Here is a 16,750-nt window from a genome sequence, read left to right on the forward strand (position 1 = left end):
CATATAACTCTGAATGAAATTCAGCTTCTTCCAGAAGTTTTCCCACAATCAAGCTCACTGGCACTATTCACTCATCTAGCACAGCCTCAAGGTATTTACTTAGTTCATATTATTTCATGTTTGTTGATATATTGCTTTGAAAATGTGTTACTCTGTTTCAAGGGTTGTCTCTCAACTTCTGATTTCTATCTTGTTTAAATCCTCCCAGTTTTTTTTTTACAATGTTCTCAAAACAAACTCAAAAGTATATTGATCGAGATAGATCAAAATGTTTTTGAGTTGAGGATTCTTAAATCAAGAAAAAATATATGCTCAAGAGACCACATTGAAAGAAGTTGTATGCTTCATAAGAGTAAAATTTTTGACTGCATCTAAATTTAATAAAGCTATATTTGTTTTGTAATGTAATTACTTTTACTCTATTTAAATTAACAGTTTTCAGTAATTTATAGAGCTCATTTTGCTATTTTTTAAAAGTTATTTTAGTTATTTTTACTTCATGAGGTTTTTTTTGTCCAAAGTATGGCTAAGCAACAAAGTGCTACAATAAATATTCCATGTGACATACATACATCCCAACTTTCCCTGGCTATTAAACATTAAGCATTTCTATTATAATGAAGCAAAAACATCCTCTCTTGCCTAGACAGATGTCACAGCTGTTCTCTGACACATATTGAAGGAACAGCATTTCAAAGTCATAAGCTCTTGATGGAGAATGCGTGTCCTTGTCCTTAAGATTTAACCACAGGCTGCAATTCTGAATGTCTTAGAATTGCCTTGACAGGACATATAACAACAGATGGTCCCTCAGGCTAACTAATCCTATGTTATTTAATACTAAAAACAAAACTGTCATCTGTTTCAGGGAAAACACATTTGTGGAATAATATAAAATGGAGGAACTAATGCCTAAACATGAGAGGAATTGATTTTGAAATATTTGGTTTGAAATGTATTTATACTTTTTAGTTTAAACATTTGTTGTAAATGATTTAGAATCTAAAAGTATTATTTTCCCCACCCCAGCTACTCAAGAAATGTTTCATATAACACTAGAAAAGAGGAAATCTATCAAGAGATTTTCAGCAATAATTTCTTACAATTTAGAATGTGATAAAATAAATTAAGAATACATTTATTTGGATGAATTTTTTCTGTTCTGCATGTTATCAATAATTGAGGTAAAAAAAGGAGCATCATTCTTGAAATTTCTTACAGTACAGTTAGAATCTCAATATAACACTGTTATAGAATACAATTAGATGCAATGAGGGTTCATTTTAAACTCTATTCTTTTTATCGTAATTACTCATGTATCAGGACCTAAGTTCTCTTTCTAGAGACTATGGTGCTCTAGGGGAGAGTTTGCCTTTGAGGTATGTGTGGAAATGTTTATATATTGTTTCTTCTCTGCCTTTGAAATAAATCCCCCTTTGTAAAGACTAATTGATACTGAGTGGTTAATTGGAACTGGGATGCTAGTAACTGAACCCTAATAAGGGGGCTCAAGCTGATGTCAGTAAAGAAACGATATCACAAATCCTTAAAGGCTCTAAGCCCCCAAGTGTAGTTAGGCTGGTTCTAAGATAGAATTAGAGTTTATATCTTTTTAACTGGCTATCTCATATACCTGGAATGTTCTTCCTCATCATCTCTGCCCTCTGGCTTCCTTCAAGTCCTAGCTAAAATCTCACCTCACAGGAAGCCTTTTCTGATCCCCCTCAATTTTCATGCTTTTCATTTATTGAATATTTCCAATTTAGGTTGAATATATCTCTTGTTTGTACATAGTTATTTTCATGTTGTCTCTAAGCTGTTTGAAAACATATCTGTGTTTTATCTTTCTTTGTATATTAAGTATAGGACATGGCATATAGTAGCACTTAATGTTTGTTGACTGACATAGAAGATAGCATTGTATTGATATTCTACCTTAAAAATTATGATGCTGAGCAAACAAAATTTCTAAATTAATTTGTTTTAAATGATAGGTATCAGTCTAGGATCTCAAAAGATAGTCTACTGGCTCATCTCTGGGAAAAGGGAACAATTGAAAAAAGCCACTTCATTGCCATATCTAATCATATAAGAAGAAAAAAAACCTTGGAATAAAAGGAATAAGATGAGATGCAAGAGGCATTATGGCCTAGTGAATAGACCTGGAATTGGGAGAAGCTGAGAAATTGGCCTACTTTAAGTTTATGACCTTGGAGAAGTTTTGTTTTTGTTTTTAATTTCTTAGTGACTGGCTCAAAGGTATCAAATTCATAGCATAGACTCCATCCCTGCCTCATATGACTCACAAAATTACTTGTGTGGCCTGAATTAGCTTAAAATATAATTGGGAAATGTTTAATAAAATAAGCAAAAAATACAATGCAGCATAGATAATGTTATCTGAGGTTTTTAAAATCAGAATCTGTTTGTAGGGAATCTATTTTTATTTGAGTTTGATACCACTGCCCTAGACAATTATCTTAAGACCATAAATTGAGTTGGTAATTTGTAAGCAGATCTCACAGATGAATAAAAATCTCAAAATAAAATAAAATGAAATAGAAAGCCTTCTAGTAAAAGGTAGAAGTTATAATAAGAATAACAATAATAATAGCTACACTTTTTATAGAGCTTTAAGGATTGCAAAACACTTTAAAAATATTGTCTCATTTTATCCTCACAACAATTCTGGCAGAAAAATGCTATTATCTTCATTTTACAGATGAAGAAACTGAAGTGCAGAGAAGTTCAATGACTTGTTCAGGGTCATAAAGGTGTTAAGTATATGAGGTCAGATTTATACTCAGGTCTTCCTGATTCCATTTCTAGCACTCTGTCCTCTGTACCAGTTTAACTTAATAATGGACATCCTAATAGTCTTTATTATTATTATTATTATTATTATTATTTTAATAACATTTACATTCTTTCTTAGAATGAATTCTAAGAGGTAGGCAATTGGGGTTAAGTGACTTGTCCAAGGTCACACAGCTGGGAAGTGTCTGAAGTTAAATTTAAACTTAAGTCCTCCCAACTCCAGGCCTGACTCTATCCATTGTGCTATATATAGCTTCTACTCTAATAGCCGTTAGGCAGTGCCTCATTGCTATTCTAGTTGTTATTTTCCCTTTCCTGTTATAAGCTATACCCCTTCTTATAAAGATACTGTTCTTTCCAAAGACTCAAATGATCTCTTCATTGTCAAATCTAAAGGCCTTTTCTCAGTCTTTAAACTTCTTGACCCTAATGGTCCTTAATACTTTTTTTTCTCTCTAGGTTTTCATGACAGTACTTTGCTCTGTCTGACCACTCTTCAGTGACCACTCTTCAGTTTCCTTTGCTGAATCTTCATTCAAATCAGGTTCACTGTTCATAATCCACAGGATGCTGTTCTGGATCCTTCTCTCTTTCCCCTCGATACCATTTTACTTTGTGAGCACATCAGCTCCCGTGGATGCAGTTATCATTTCTGCAAATGACTCTCCTTGCACATCTCAAACTGGATATTCCATCAACATCTTAAGCTCAAAAGATCTAAAATGGAATTCATCCTTTTTCCTTCAAAGCTCTCCCATCTTGCAACCTGGGTGACTAAGAGCATAATAGTACACTCAACAGTAAGAGACAAATTAGAAAGATGGGAGAGCTTTGCAGCAAATAGAACGAGTTCCATTTTAGACATTTTGACATTCTTAAGAATAGGAATTATTTTTTGCCTTTCATTATATTTCTAGGATTTAGCACTGTGTTTGGTTCAGTGTAGGAGCTTAATAAATGCTACTTCACTGGCAGAACAAACTTGTAAATTCAGAACCTTATTTAAAATTTGGTTGTCATCAGTCAAGAAGTGTTTTATTTTAGAAATCTTTCTTATTTGCCTTGGTAATAAAAGTCGAGAATAGAATTAGTTCGGACCCCATTTAGAACTATAGAGACTTTATTTGTTATTATTCTGTAGGGTGTAGGTTTGTTACGTGTTAAGTTTACAGTAAGCAATAGCCTGTTTGTGTTCATCTATAATAAACAATAATTTGTCTATATTCCTTAGTGGTTGTTCCTTAGTTCTGAGGAGTAGTTTGAAAAATATACATATACGCCACATGAATGCCCTTTTCCATCTCATAGCACAAACATGGTGAGAAATGTTTAGCATTACTGTCTAGAATCCACTGTGTACAAATTGAAAGATTCTGAAGTATAGAATAATGAGTGCACTATTTATAAATAATGGCCTGCACATACTGAAGCAAATAGTTTATTTTACTTTTGATATAATTTAAAAATGCAGTATACAAATGGTTCAGAAAGAATTTTATGGTTATCTTAGCATATGCCAAAGCTTACATGTCTCTACAGTTTAGCAGCAAATTTACAACTTATAAAGGTTATTTCTTTTACTTATTCTGGCCCAAATGTGCACCCAATATGCCAGAATTGTGATGTATAAACCATATATTTGGAAGATATATAAGAATTTTTTACTCTTATAAGTCCCCATGTTCTCTTTTGCTATTTCTTAAGTATGTAATTTGTCATTTTCTAGGACTTTCTGAATCTCTCATGTGTTCTTTAAGGCGTTTATATGAGTTATTTGTTCTTTATTAATGTTCATTTTGTTGAGCTTTATGAAATTAGGCTGGCTTGATTTAGGTACTGAAGTTATGTAGAGCTATAACTGAACAAAACCATTTCTTAAAGATTTTTCTATGTTTTATTCTAAATTAACAAAATTTTACCCCCAAATATTGAACAATATTGCATTTTGAATTAATGTTGAATAATATTAAGAACTAGTAGGTCAAATCAACCTTCTTATTTGAGCAGGTATTTACAAATGAAGTGATAATGATTTTGCATGCTCTCCCACTGTTTGGCAAAAGTTTTTATCATCCTTTATATGCTTCAAATAGAAGAGCTCACAAGAATTTTGCTGAATGGAACGAAAAAATTCACTTAAATATGTATTTCTTGGGCAACAAGAAGGATAATTTCTAAGTTCAGGGTTTTTCCTTTCTTTTTTGTTTTTGGTTATAGAATGAATGAAACCTTTTCTAATCTATGTAAAGTTTTCTTAGATGTACAGATAGGAAATTTATTATACTAAACTATTTTCTTTCTTTTCTTAAAACTTTTTAGGCAATGGGGGTTAAGTGACTTGCTCAGGGTCACACAGATAGAATGTGTCAGGGACAGATTTGACCAGGACCCCCCATATCTGGGCCTGGCTCTCAATTTACTGAGCTATTTAGCCACCCCTGAACTATTTTCTTTATGAAAAAGCAACAAATAATGGTGCAGATTGAATTATTGTGTTGTATTGCTTGGCGTGTCTATTTAATAGTTCTTCAATAATTCCATAAACGAACCTCTTCAGATGTTCCTTATAATTGAACTATTCAGTTTGGCCTGAAATCTAATAACCGTTGCTCTTAGATAATATTATTTTTCTTTAAAAATTTCTGTGAATAATAACTACATATGGATATTAAATATATATGCATACATGTAAATCTTATGAAGTTTTTTCTGAATTTTAGTTGAAGATGCTTCTGCATTTGAATTTGAAATGGAAAAGATTTGCATTCCAAGGTTAGGAAAAAAGTTTACTTTTCAAGAAACTTCAACAGATAAGTTAAATGTAAATAGAAAAAAAATCTAGAAAAACAACAGCTTTAGGTCTTTGAAGATGATCTTTTCATAAAGATTTTTGTTATGCATAATGGAGAACTTGTATATCTGAATACTTCAACTCTGAAATTCTCTTGTGTTTTTTGCACATAACAGATACTAGATGGGTTGTGGATGGCAGCTCAAGAATAATCTGTTATTCCAATGCATATATGACCTGATTGATACTGGCTTTCCTTTTCTAGTAATACCAATATTATTATTATTATTTTTTCCCATTTTAATAAGTTTATTTGGTCAATTTAGAACATTATTCCTTGGTTACATTATTTCCCTCCTTCCCCTCCACCCACTCTTCCCTCAGCCGACATGCAATTTCATTGGGTATTACATGTGTCCTTGATCAGAACCCATTTCCATGTTGTTGTTTACACTAGGATGTTCATTTAGAGTCTACACCCCCAACAATATGCCTTCAACCCATGTATTCAAGCAGTTGTATTTCTTTGGTGTTTTTACTCCCACAGTGTTTCCTCTGGATGTGGATAGTGGTTTTTCTCATAGGTTCTTCCGAGTTGTTCAGGGTCATTGCATTGCCACTAATGGAGAAGTCCATTACATTCGATTGTACCACAGTGTATCAGTCTCTATGTATAATGATTTCCCGGTTCTGTTCCTTTCGCTCTGCATCACTTCCTGGAGGTTGTTCCAGTCTCCATGGAATTCCTCCACCTTATTATTTATTCCTTTTAGCACAATAGTATTCCATCACCAACAATGTGTTCAGCCATTCTCCAATTGAAGGGCATCCCCTCATTTTCCAATTTTTTGCCACCACAAAGAGCACAGCTATGAATATTTTTGTACATGTCTTTTTCCTTATTATCTCTTTGGGGTACAAACCCAGCAGGGCTATGGCTGGATCAAAGGGCAGACAGTCTTTTAGTGCCCTTTGGGCATAGTTCCAAATTGCCCTCCAGAATGGTTGGATCAATTCACATCTCCAACAGGAATGCATTAATACCCCAAATTTGCCACATCCTCTCCAACATTCATTACTTTCCTATGCTGTCATGTTAGCCCATCTGCTAGGTATGAGGTGATACCTCAGAGTTGTTTTGATTTGCATTTCTCTGATTATAACAGATTTAGATCACTTTTTCATGTGCTTATTAATAGTTTTGATTTCTTTAACTGAAAATTGCCTATTCCTGTCCCTTGCCCATTTATCAATTGGAGAATGGCTTGATTTTTTGTACAACTGGTTTAGCTCTTTATAAATTTGAGTAATTAGACCTTTGTCAGATGTTTTTGTAAAGAAGATTGTTTCCCAATTTGTTGCTTCCCTTCTAATTTTGGATGAATTAGTTTTGTGTGTACAAAAACTTTTTAATTAAATGTAATCGAAATTATTGATTTTACATTGTGTGATTTTTTCTAGCTCTTGCTTGGTTTTAAAGTCTTTCCTTTCCCAAAGATCTGACAAGTATACTATTCTGTGTTCACCTAATTTCCTTATAGCTTCCTTATTTATATTCAGGTTATTCACCCACTCTGAGTTTATCTTGGTGTAGGGTGTGAGGTGTTGATCCAAACTTAATCTCTCCCATACTGTCTTCCAATTTTCCCAGCAGTTTTTATCAAAAAGTGGGTTTTGGACCCCAAAACTGGGATCTTTGAGTTTATCATTGACTGTCCTGCTGAAGTCATTTACCCCAAGTCCATTCCAATGATCCTCCTTTCTGTCTCTAAGCCAGTACCAAATTGTTTTGATGACCACTGCTTTATAGTATAGTTTGAGATCTGGGACTGCAAGTCCTCCTTCCTTTGCATTTTTTTTCATGATTTCCCTGGATATCCTTGATCTTTTGTTCTTCTAAATGAACTTTGTTATGTTTTATTCTAATTCCATAAAGAAGTTTTTTGGTTGTTCAATGGGTATGGCACTAAATAAGTAAATTAATTTGGGTAGGATTGTCATTTTTATTATGTTAGCTCATCCCACCCATGAGCAATCAATGTTTTTCCAATTGTTTAGATCTAATTTTAATTGTGTAGAGAGTATTTTGTAATTGTGTTCATATAGTTCCTGTGTTTGTCTAGGCAGATAGATTCTTAAGTATTTTATATTGTCTAGGGTGCTTTTAAATGGAATTTCTCTTTCTATTTCTTGCTGCTGAGATGGATTGGAGATATATAAAAATGCTGATGACTTATGTAGGTTTATTTTGTATCCTGCAACTTTGCTAAAGTTGTTGATTATTTTGACTAGCTTTTTGGTTGATTCTCTAGGATTCTTTAAGTAGACCATCATATCATCCACAAAGAGTGATAGCTTGGTCTCCTCATTGCCAATTTTAATACCTTCTATTTCTTTTTCTTCACTAATTGCTACTGCTAGTGTTTCTAGTACAATGTTAAATAATAGGGGTGATAATGGGCATCCTTGTTTCACTCCTGATCTTATTGGGAAGGCTTCTAGTTTATCCCCATTGCAGATGATATTTGCTGATGGTTTCAGATATATACTGTTTATTATTTTTAGGAAAGGCCCTTCTATTCCTATACTTTCTAGTGTTTTCAATAGGAATGGGTGTTGTATTTTATTAATGGCTTTTTCTGCATCTATTGAGATAATCATATTATTTTTGTAAGTTTGCGTGTTAATATGATCAATTATGCAGATGGTTTTCCTAATGTTGAACCATCTTTGCATTCCTGGTATGAATCCTACCTGGTCATAATGAATAACCCTTGTGATGACTTGCTGGAGTCTTTTTGCTAGTATCCTATTTAAGATTTTTGCATCTACATTCATTAGGGAGATTGGTCTATAATTTTCTTTCTCTGTTTTTGACCTGCCTGGCTTTGGAATCAGTACCATGTTTTTGTCATAAAAGGAATTTGGTAGAACTCCCTCTTTGCTTATTATGTCAAATAGTTTGTATAGTATTGGGATTAGCTGTTCTTTGAATGTTTCATAGAATTCACTTGTGAATCCATCAGACCCTGGATGTTTTTTCTTAGGGATTTCTTTGATGGCTTGTTCAATTTCTTTTTCTGATATGGAGTTGTTTAGGTAATTTACTTCTTCCTCTGTTAGTCTAGGCAATTTATATTTTTGTAAGTATTCATCCATATCACCTAGATTGCCATATTTGTTGCCATATAACTGGGCATAGTAGTTTTTAATGATTTCCTTAATTTCCTCTTCATTAGAGGTGAGGTCTCCCTTTCAATCTTGGACACTGTCAATTTGGTTTTTTTCTTTCCTTTTTTTAAATTAGACTGACTCTATTTTATTTGTTTTTTCAAAGTACCAGCCTCCAGTCTTATTTATTAAATCAATAGTTCTTTGACTTTCAATTTTATTAATTTCTCCTTTGATTTTTAGGATCTCTAATTTAGTCTTCATCTGAGGATTTTTAATTTGTTTGCTTTCTAGTTTTTTAATTTGGATGCCCAATTCATTGACCTCTGCCCTTCTTAATTTGTTAATATATAAACTCAAGGATATAAATTTGCCCCTGAGTACTGCTTTGGCTGTATCCCATAGGTTTTGAAAGGATGTGTCATCATTGTCATTTTATTCAATGAAGTTATTAATTGTCTCTACAATTTGTTCTTTAACCGCTTTTGGAGAATCATATTGTTTAATTTCCAATTAATTTTTGATTTACCTCTCCATGTACCATTACTAATTATTATTTTCATTGCATTATGATCTGAGAAGGTTGCATTCATTATATATGCCCTTTTGCACTCGTTTGTAATGTTTTTATGTCCTAATATATGGTCAGTTTTTGTGAATGTACCATGTGCTGCTGAAAAAAGGTATATTCCTTTTTGTCCCTATTTATTTTTCTCTACATGTCTACTAACTGTAATTTTTCCAAGATTTCATTCACTTCTCTTACCTCTTTCTTATTTATTTTTTGGTTTTATTTATCTAGTTTGGATAGGGGAAGGTTCAGGTCTCCAACTAGTATAGTTTTTCTGTCTATTTCATCCTTGAGCTCCTCTAGTTTCTCTTTTAGAAATTTGGATGCTATGTCATTGGGTACATACATGATGAGCAAAGATATTTCCTTATTGTGTATACTGCCTTTTATCAGGATGTAATTACCTTCCCTATCTCTTTTAACTAGATTTATTTTTACTTTGGCTTTGTCGGATATCATGATTGTGACTCCTGCCTTCTTTTTATTAGTTGATGTCCAGTAGGTTTGGCTCCATCCTCTTACTTTCACCCTATGCGTTCTACCTTCCTCATGTGTGTTTCTTGTAAACAGCATATGATAGGGTTTTGGATTCTAATCCACTCTGCTATTCGCTTGCATTTTATGGGTGAGTTCATTCCATTCACATTCAGAGTTATGATTAGTAGCTGTGTCTTTCCCAGCATTTTGATTTCTACTCCTGGTCCTGCCTTTTCTTCTTTCACTATTTCCTTCTACACCAATGTTTGTTTATAATCAGTGCCCCTAGTTCCCACCTTTATTTTACTTCCCTTTATACCCCTCTCCCTTCTTATTCCCCCCCTTATTTTCTTTGCAGTCTTTTTAAAACTACCTCCACACCCTCTCCCTCCCTTATACTGCTTCCCTCCCCACCAGTCCCTTTTTTACCCTTCTACTCCCCTATAGGGCACAAATCTCTTCTCTGCCCCAATGGATTGGATTGTTCTTCCCTCTTTGGGTCAGTTTCAAAGCACATAAGAGATGAGTATTTCCTATCTCCAACCTCTTTACCCTTCCAGTGTATTGATGTTCTCCGCCCTCCCGCCATGAGCTTCTTTGTGACATATAAATTTACCCCCATTTCATTCTTTTCCCATTTCTTTTAGTATTAACCTCTTTTTTTCACTCTAGTTGCATATACATACACACGTATATGTATTTACGCATGCATATATCTATATACCTATTTATGTCTTGGTCTTTCCTCCTATACAGTTTGTCACTGTTCCCTCTAAGTGTAATTCTTCTAGCTGCCCAGGTGATAGCAACAGTTTTTAAGAGTTACCAATGACCTCTTTTCTTATAGGGATACATATCATTTTAACTTATTGAGTATCTTAAACAATTTTTTTTGTTGTTTTGTTTTGTTTTTCTTTCTTCCCTCTTTTAAAACTATCTTTTGATGATTCTCTTGAGTTCTGTGCTTGGGCATGAAATTTTCTGTTCAGGTCTGGTCTTTTCTTTATGAATGCTTGGAATTCTTCTATTGTGTTGAATGACCATACTTTCCCCTGTAAGAATATATGCAGTTTTGCTGGATAGTTGTTTCTTGGTTGTAGATCTAGTTCCTTTGCTTTCTGGAATATCATCTTCCATGCCTTTCAGTCCTTCAGTGTGGATGCAGCCAGATCCTGGGTTATCCTCACTGTGGTTCCTTGGTATCTGAATGACTTTTTCTTGGCAACTTGTAGTATCTTTTCTTTGGTCTGGTAGTTTTTGAATTTGACTCTAACATTCCTGGGTGTTGTCAGTTGGGGATTAAATACAGGAGGTGATCTGTGGATTCTTTCAATCTCCACTTTTCCCTCTTGTTCTAGGATGTTGGGGCAGTTTTCCTGAATAATTTCCTGTAGTATTATGTCCAGGCTTTTTCTTTTGTCATGGTCTTCTGGTAGACCAATGATTCTTAAATTTTCTCTTCTTGAATGATTTTCTAAATCTTCTGTTTTATGAATGAGATGCTTCATATTTTCCTTAAATTTTTCATTCTTTTCATTTTGTTTTATAGTGTACTGGTGCCTTCTGAAGTCACTTAATTCCAGTTGTTGTAGTCTGGTTCTTAAAGACTGGATTTCATCCCTGGATTTTTGGTCATCCTTTTCCTTCTGGTCTGATTTTCTTTGAAGGTCATTTTTCATCCTCTTTCTCTTGTCTTTCATCTCCTTTGTTTCATCTTCCATCTTCTTTGCCTCATTTTTCACCTCCTTTGCCTTGTTTTCCAGCTGGTTGATTTTGGCTTTCAAGACACTATTTTCTCATTTTAGTTCAAGAGACTCTGTTTCCAGATGACTTATCTTAATTTTTAAGTTCTTTCCCCAATTGTCTTCAGCCTCTCTTAATTGTGTTTTGAGTTCTTCCACAGCCTGTATCCAATTTACTGGGATTTCTAATTTATTGATTGCTGATCTCTCTCCCTCTTTTCCATTTGTTGAGTAGAAGCTGTCTATTGTAGTTTCTTTCTTCTTTTTCTGTTGTTTGCTCAAATTCATCCCTTATTTATTCCTCATATTTTTCTTTGCTCTTGCTCCTCTTATTTTTTTGGTTTCGGGGTCTTCTGTCAGTCTCCTCTCTTGGAGCTTTAACAGAAGACCTCTCGGTGTAGTCTCTGTCGGAGGGTTGTTGGGGGTTTGAGATTTCCTGTCCTCTGGAGGCTTTTGATTCTATTAAAGTCCAGTAGTCAATGAGGATAGGTGTGGAGCCTGGGCTTCTCTGAGTTCTGGAGACTTTTGATGGAATTAATTTCAGCTTAGTTGGGCTGGGTGTTCTCTGAGTACAAAACCTCCTGGAAGTGTGGAGCAGATATGGAGGATCTCCACAGCTCTGGCCAAGCTCCCTCTCTAGCTCCTTCCCCGCCATCTGTGATGGATGCTCTGAACTTGGCACAGCCCTGCCTGCAAGGTACACCCTCCGGACCACACCTTTGCTCGCCTAGAAGTTCCTGCTGCCTCTGGAGTCTCATCACTCTAGGTGGGAGGGGGGGATGGGTCCTGGGACCTTCCTTCTGTCTTCCTCTTAAACCCGAGTGTTCTCGGATTCTGGCTTTTCGGGGGGCGTACCTTTTGAATTAAGTCCAGCAGGAGGGTTCCTTGGCTATGTTTTCTTGTTAAGTTTGATTTTCAGTCCCCTAGGAGCATTCAGTTTGTGATCGGTAAGGAAGGATATTCAGAGGTCTGAACTTCTGCTCTTTCTAGGCCTCCATCTTGACTCAGCCTCCCATACCAAATCTTTTGTTCAAGTCCTCCCTTAGATTTATGACAGTAGATCCACCCTATGGTCTTCTTTGAGTTCTCTTGCAATTATGAGGACATCAATAGAATATGTGATCTGGTCAGCTTTTCTCTGAGTCTTATCATGTGACAACCCATTTTGTCTTTCTTTCATATATTGCTTTCATGATATTCTTTAAACTGTATCTCCTACATAATTCTTTATTTGTTCTGTATTAATTCATATTCAACTTGCTTATCTCCTTTGTGCTTTGCATGATTTCTTAAATTCAATTCTTTATTTAATAGAATTCTAGACTCTACTTTTAGTCTCTCTTCTCCTTCTTCAAAATCAAATAACCACAATAACAACCCCTCTCCCAAATCCTTACTTTTTCTGTCTTAGAATCAATACTCTGTATTGGTTCTAAGGCAAAAAAGCGGCAAGGGCTTGGCAATTGGGATTAAAGTGATTTGCCATGGCTTACACACCTAGGAACTGTGTAAGGTCATATGTCTCTAGGCCTGGCTGTCTCTCTCTCTCCATTGAACCACCTAGCTGCTTGCTTTCTTTTCCTTCTATAATACCTTGTTTGATGATCTCATTGGCTTCCATGGGTCCAATCATTTTCTCTCTCCCAATTGACTTCCATATCCATATCCATGTCCATATCTATAAATCCTGCCATAATCTCACTCTTGAGCTAAAGGTAGGGAAAGAACCTACAAGTGGCAGTGGGGGCAAGGAGTATTCCAACTCTCTCATCTTGATCATTGAGCCTAGGCAAATAAGTAAGGGTGCAGCCAGTACTGGAAAGGGTGGCCAGGGAGTTTGTATTATTGGGGAAAGCCAGGTTTCAGTAATAGCTAGAAAATGGAAGGGCAGTAGTTGAGGAAATTTTACTTGAAGGGAAGTTAAGATGAAGGTTATAGACCTTCCACAGGGCATAGTGGAAAGGGAAGATGGTGTTAGTTTGGAAATTTGGGGTGGGAGAGTTGATGGGGATAGGAATAGGGAACAGCAAAGAAAACAGAATGGGTAATCTTCTGGAGAAGATGGGAGAGGGAACATATAGAACAGTTGGCCTTGTTAAGGAGAAGGGGCCACCTCAATGTCATAAATGGGGGTAAAATGACAAAGTTGATTTTGCCAAAGAAATTTTGAGTTGCAAAGGAAAAGAGTGAGCTTATGGTAAATGTCCTCAATCTCCTCAGTAAAGTAATAGTTGTCAATGTAGGAGGAAAAAGAGAGGATAGAGAAGGTTTTTTTTTGGGGGGGAGGAAGAAGATTTGGAATATTTGCTATGGGGAACAGACCAAACAATTAATTAAGGAGGAGTGAGATTGGCTATTTAAAATGAAGGCCCAGTTGAGATGAGATAACACAAATCTGTAGTGGATCCAGTGTGATTTTCTCAAACTCCATTCAATTTCATATGAATAGTAGAGGAGAAGAATGTCAGCAATAATCTTGACTGGGGATTTGGCAAGACATGAATAATGAGTGATAGGACAAGGGGCCAAGGGTTTTGAGAGCTGATTATAGTGAGGTTAGTTGGTTAGTTGTAGGATCAAGAATGAAAAGGGGGAAAATGAAATCAGACAATGGATAATGTCTTTAGCAAATAGAAGTGGAAGAATTGGAAGTTTCAATTAGTATGAAGCATAGATTTAAAAGAAGTGAGGAGATAAGAGAGATGGAATAATAAAAGGGTTTAGTCAGAAGAATGTTGTAATTTCTGTTTTGCTTTTTTAATCTGAATTTAAACACTTCCCATCAAACCTCCATATAACTTAGCATTTCAATGTACATAGCAGAGTGCAAAAAGAGGACATATGAAACTGTGAATCACTATTTCATACTGTTTACAATACTATACATATTATATATAATATATATGCACCCATATATTGCACAAGATAGCACAGTGGATAGGAGTGCTGGACTGGAGTCAGGCAGATTCATCTTTCTGAGTTCATATCCTGCCTCAGACACCTACTAGCTATATGGGCAAGTCACTTAACCCTATTTGTCTCAATTTTCTCATTTGTTAAGGGCTTTGGAGAAAGAAATGTATCTTTGCCAAGAAACCCCTGAAAGGAGTCACATAGAGTTCAACATGACTGAAAATGACTGAACAATAATTCATATATACATATTATATGTATAATATTATGACACATTTATACACATATACATATTATACATATATATGAAATATTTTAAACTTTAAATATTTAACAAGTTTCAGAACTGATTTCTGTGTTTCTTTCTAAACTCTTGCCTTTAAAAATGTTTCAATGTCCCTCCAATGGTATTTAGCATCTCTATTATGAATTTATTTTCTCCTTCTGCTAATTACTTCCTCTCCAGTGAAAAACAAAGCAGGGGGACTTTCGTAATAAATAGTCATAATCAAACAAAGCACACACAGTAGCCACGTATAGCACGCAGTTCTCTTTCTTCACTTTGGGCCATTACTTTTCTATTAGGAAGTAGGTACTATTTCATCATAAGTCCTCTGGAGACATGGTTGGCCATTGCTTTTGATCAGAGTGTTCAATCTTTTAAAGTTGTTTTTCTTTACATAATATTTCCCTGGTTTAACTTGATTTCATCCTGCTTTCTTCACTCTATCAATTTTTCCATTGCAGAATTCTAATTTTTTATGGCATAGTAATTTTCCATTACAATCACATACTATAAATTGTTTTTAGTAATTGTTCAGTTGGCACTCCATTAGTTTCCAGTTCTTTGATTTATTTCTCCTTTAACCTCCTTTTAAGATCAAGAAATTTGTTATATTTGTGACTTTTCCTTTCCTAATATTATCCTTCCTCACATCATTTTTCCTAAAGGATTTCTGACAATAAGAAGAAACTATTAAAGATAAACCTTGTTCTTAGAGGGGGGTGGTGCAGTTCTTCACTTTTTGAGACAAATTTCTTTCTCTTCTAGTCTCCCCTCTTTTTCCCCTCCCCACCTTTGCCTCTGGAGTTGGAGACACCTCACCCTGCTCACCTGTCAGTGAGCAGGCCTAGGGAGCCCAGTAGCAGTGACATGCTCAACACAGATGTTTCATTCAGAGGGAGTAGTACCATGAGAAAATAAAGGACACCTCTATCCTTCCTTATTGGCCAGTTATCACCTAGGCAATTTGTCTTCCTATAATGCATGTCTACTCTTCCCATTGCTGTTGTATTGGTTTGTGGGAAAGTATACCTCAGGTTTCTAGGGAAAATGTTTTTGTAGCTACTGCTCTTATGATTCCATTTCAGTAAATGGTTTGGTTTCAGCTAACTGTGCCCTTCTAGTGACCACTACAGGTAAATGCAACAATGTGTGCTCATGCAGTATAGCTTAGGAGTGAAGACCTGCAGAGTATTCTGAAGCCGGAGTAATTATCCTGGGGGGTATCTTACCCGCAAGATCAAATTGGAGTTGGGGCAGCACTATACCAGCTTTTCGCTGAAGTATATATTTTTTCACTTTTTCTGTGTTATTAGCATGATTTCATTTTTGCACATTGAAGTATTTCTTTATGCATTTTGCTTCAAAATGAGCTCAAAGTTTTTAAAATTATCTCTTATGAGTTAAACATTCTGTCCAAAGAACTGTGTATCCAGCTGGCTAAGGTTTACACAGGAAATGAACACAAGGAAGTTCTGTGGTAGGTATAAGATAAACATGATCCAGCTTATGTTTTGCTCATGTTCTGGTTGTTTAGAAGTTAGAGGTTTTTTTTTTCTTCCTTCCCCTTTTCTTCTTTCTTTTCTCTGCTTCTCCCATCCTCCTTTATTTTTTGCTCTGGGCAGTTCTTTACAGAAACTTAACAATCAGGTCAATCTGCCTTGTGGCTTTGATCTATTAAAATATTTTGTTATAAAAGGTTAAAAGTCTTGAAATTTGTTGTGTTTCATACTTTGTCAAATCAAAACCCCTCCTCAGCCCATATTATTCACAGATGGTTGGAAGCAAAAGACTAAAGGAAGGGTAGAGTGCCTTAAAATTTGACATCTCCCATAATTTCCCTGTGGATTGTTTTATAAATATTGGCATACTTTTCGTGACTTTTGCAGGTGCTTAAATAGAACACTGTGGCCTTTCACCTAGCGTAATTAACTTTCTTTTATTTTCACATGTTTACAATATCTTTTTCTAACCTTTATTTTCAG

The 16,750-nt window shown here is 35.1% G+C and overlaps 1 protein-coding gene across 10 annotated transcripts in view; it reads left to right on the top strand.

Moving 5' to 3' along the window:
• LOC103103181 (uncharacterized) overlaps positions 1-16,750 on the top strand; it is a 275,130-nt gene that overhangs the window by 196,974 nt on the left and 61,406 nt on the right. The gene's annotated exons all lie outside the window — the stretch shown is intronic.

The sequence above is a fragment of the Monodelphis domestica genome, chromosome 3 (genome assembly GCF_027887165.1).
Source record: "Monodelphis domestica isolate mMonDom1 chromosome 3, mMonDom1.pri, whole genome shotgun sequence".
Classification (NCBI taxonomy): domain Eukaryota; kingdom Metazoa; phylum Chordata; class Mammalia; order Didelphimorphia; family Didelphidae; genus Monodelphis; species Monodelphis domestica.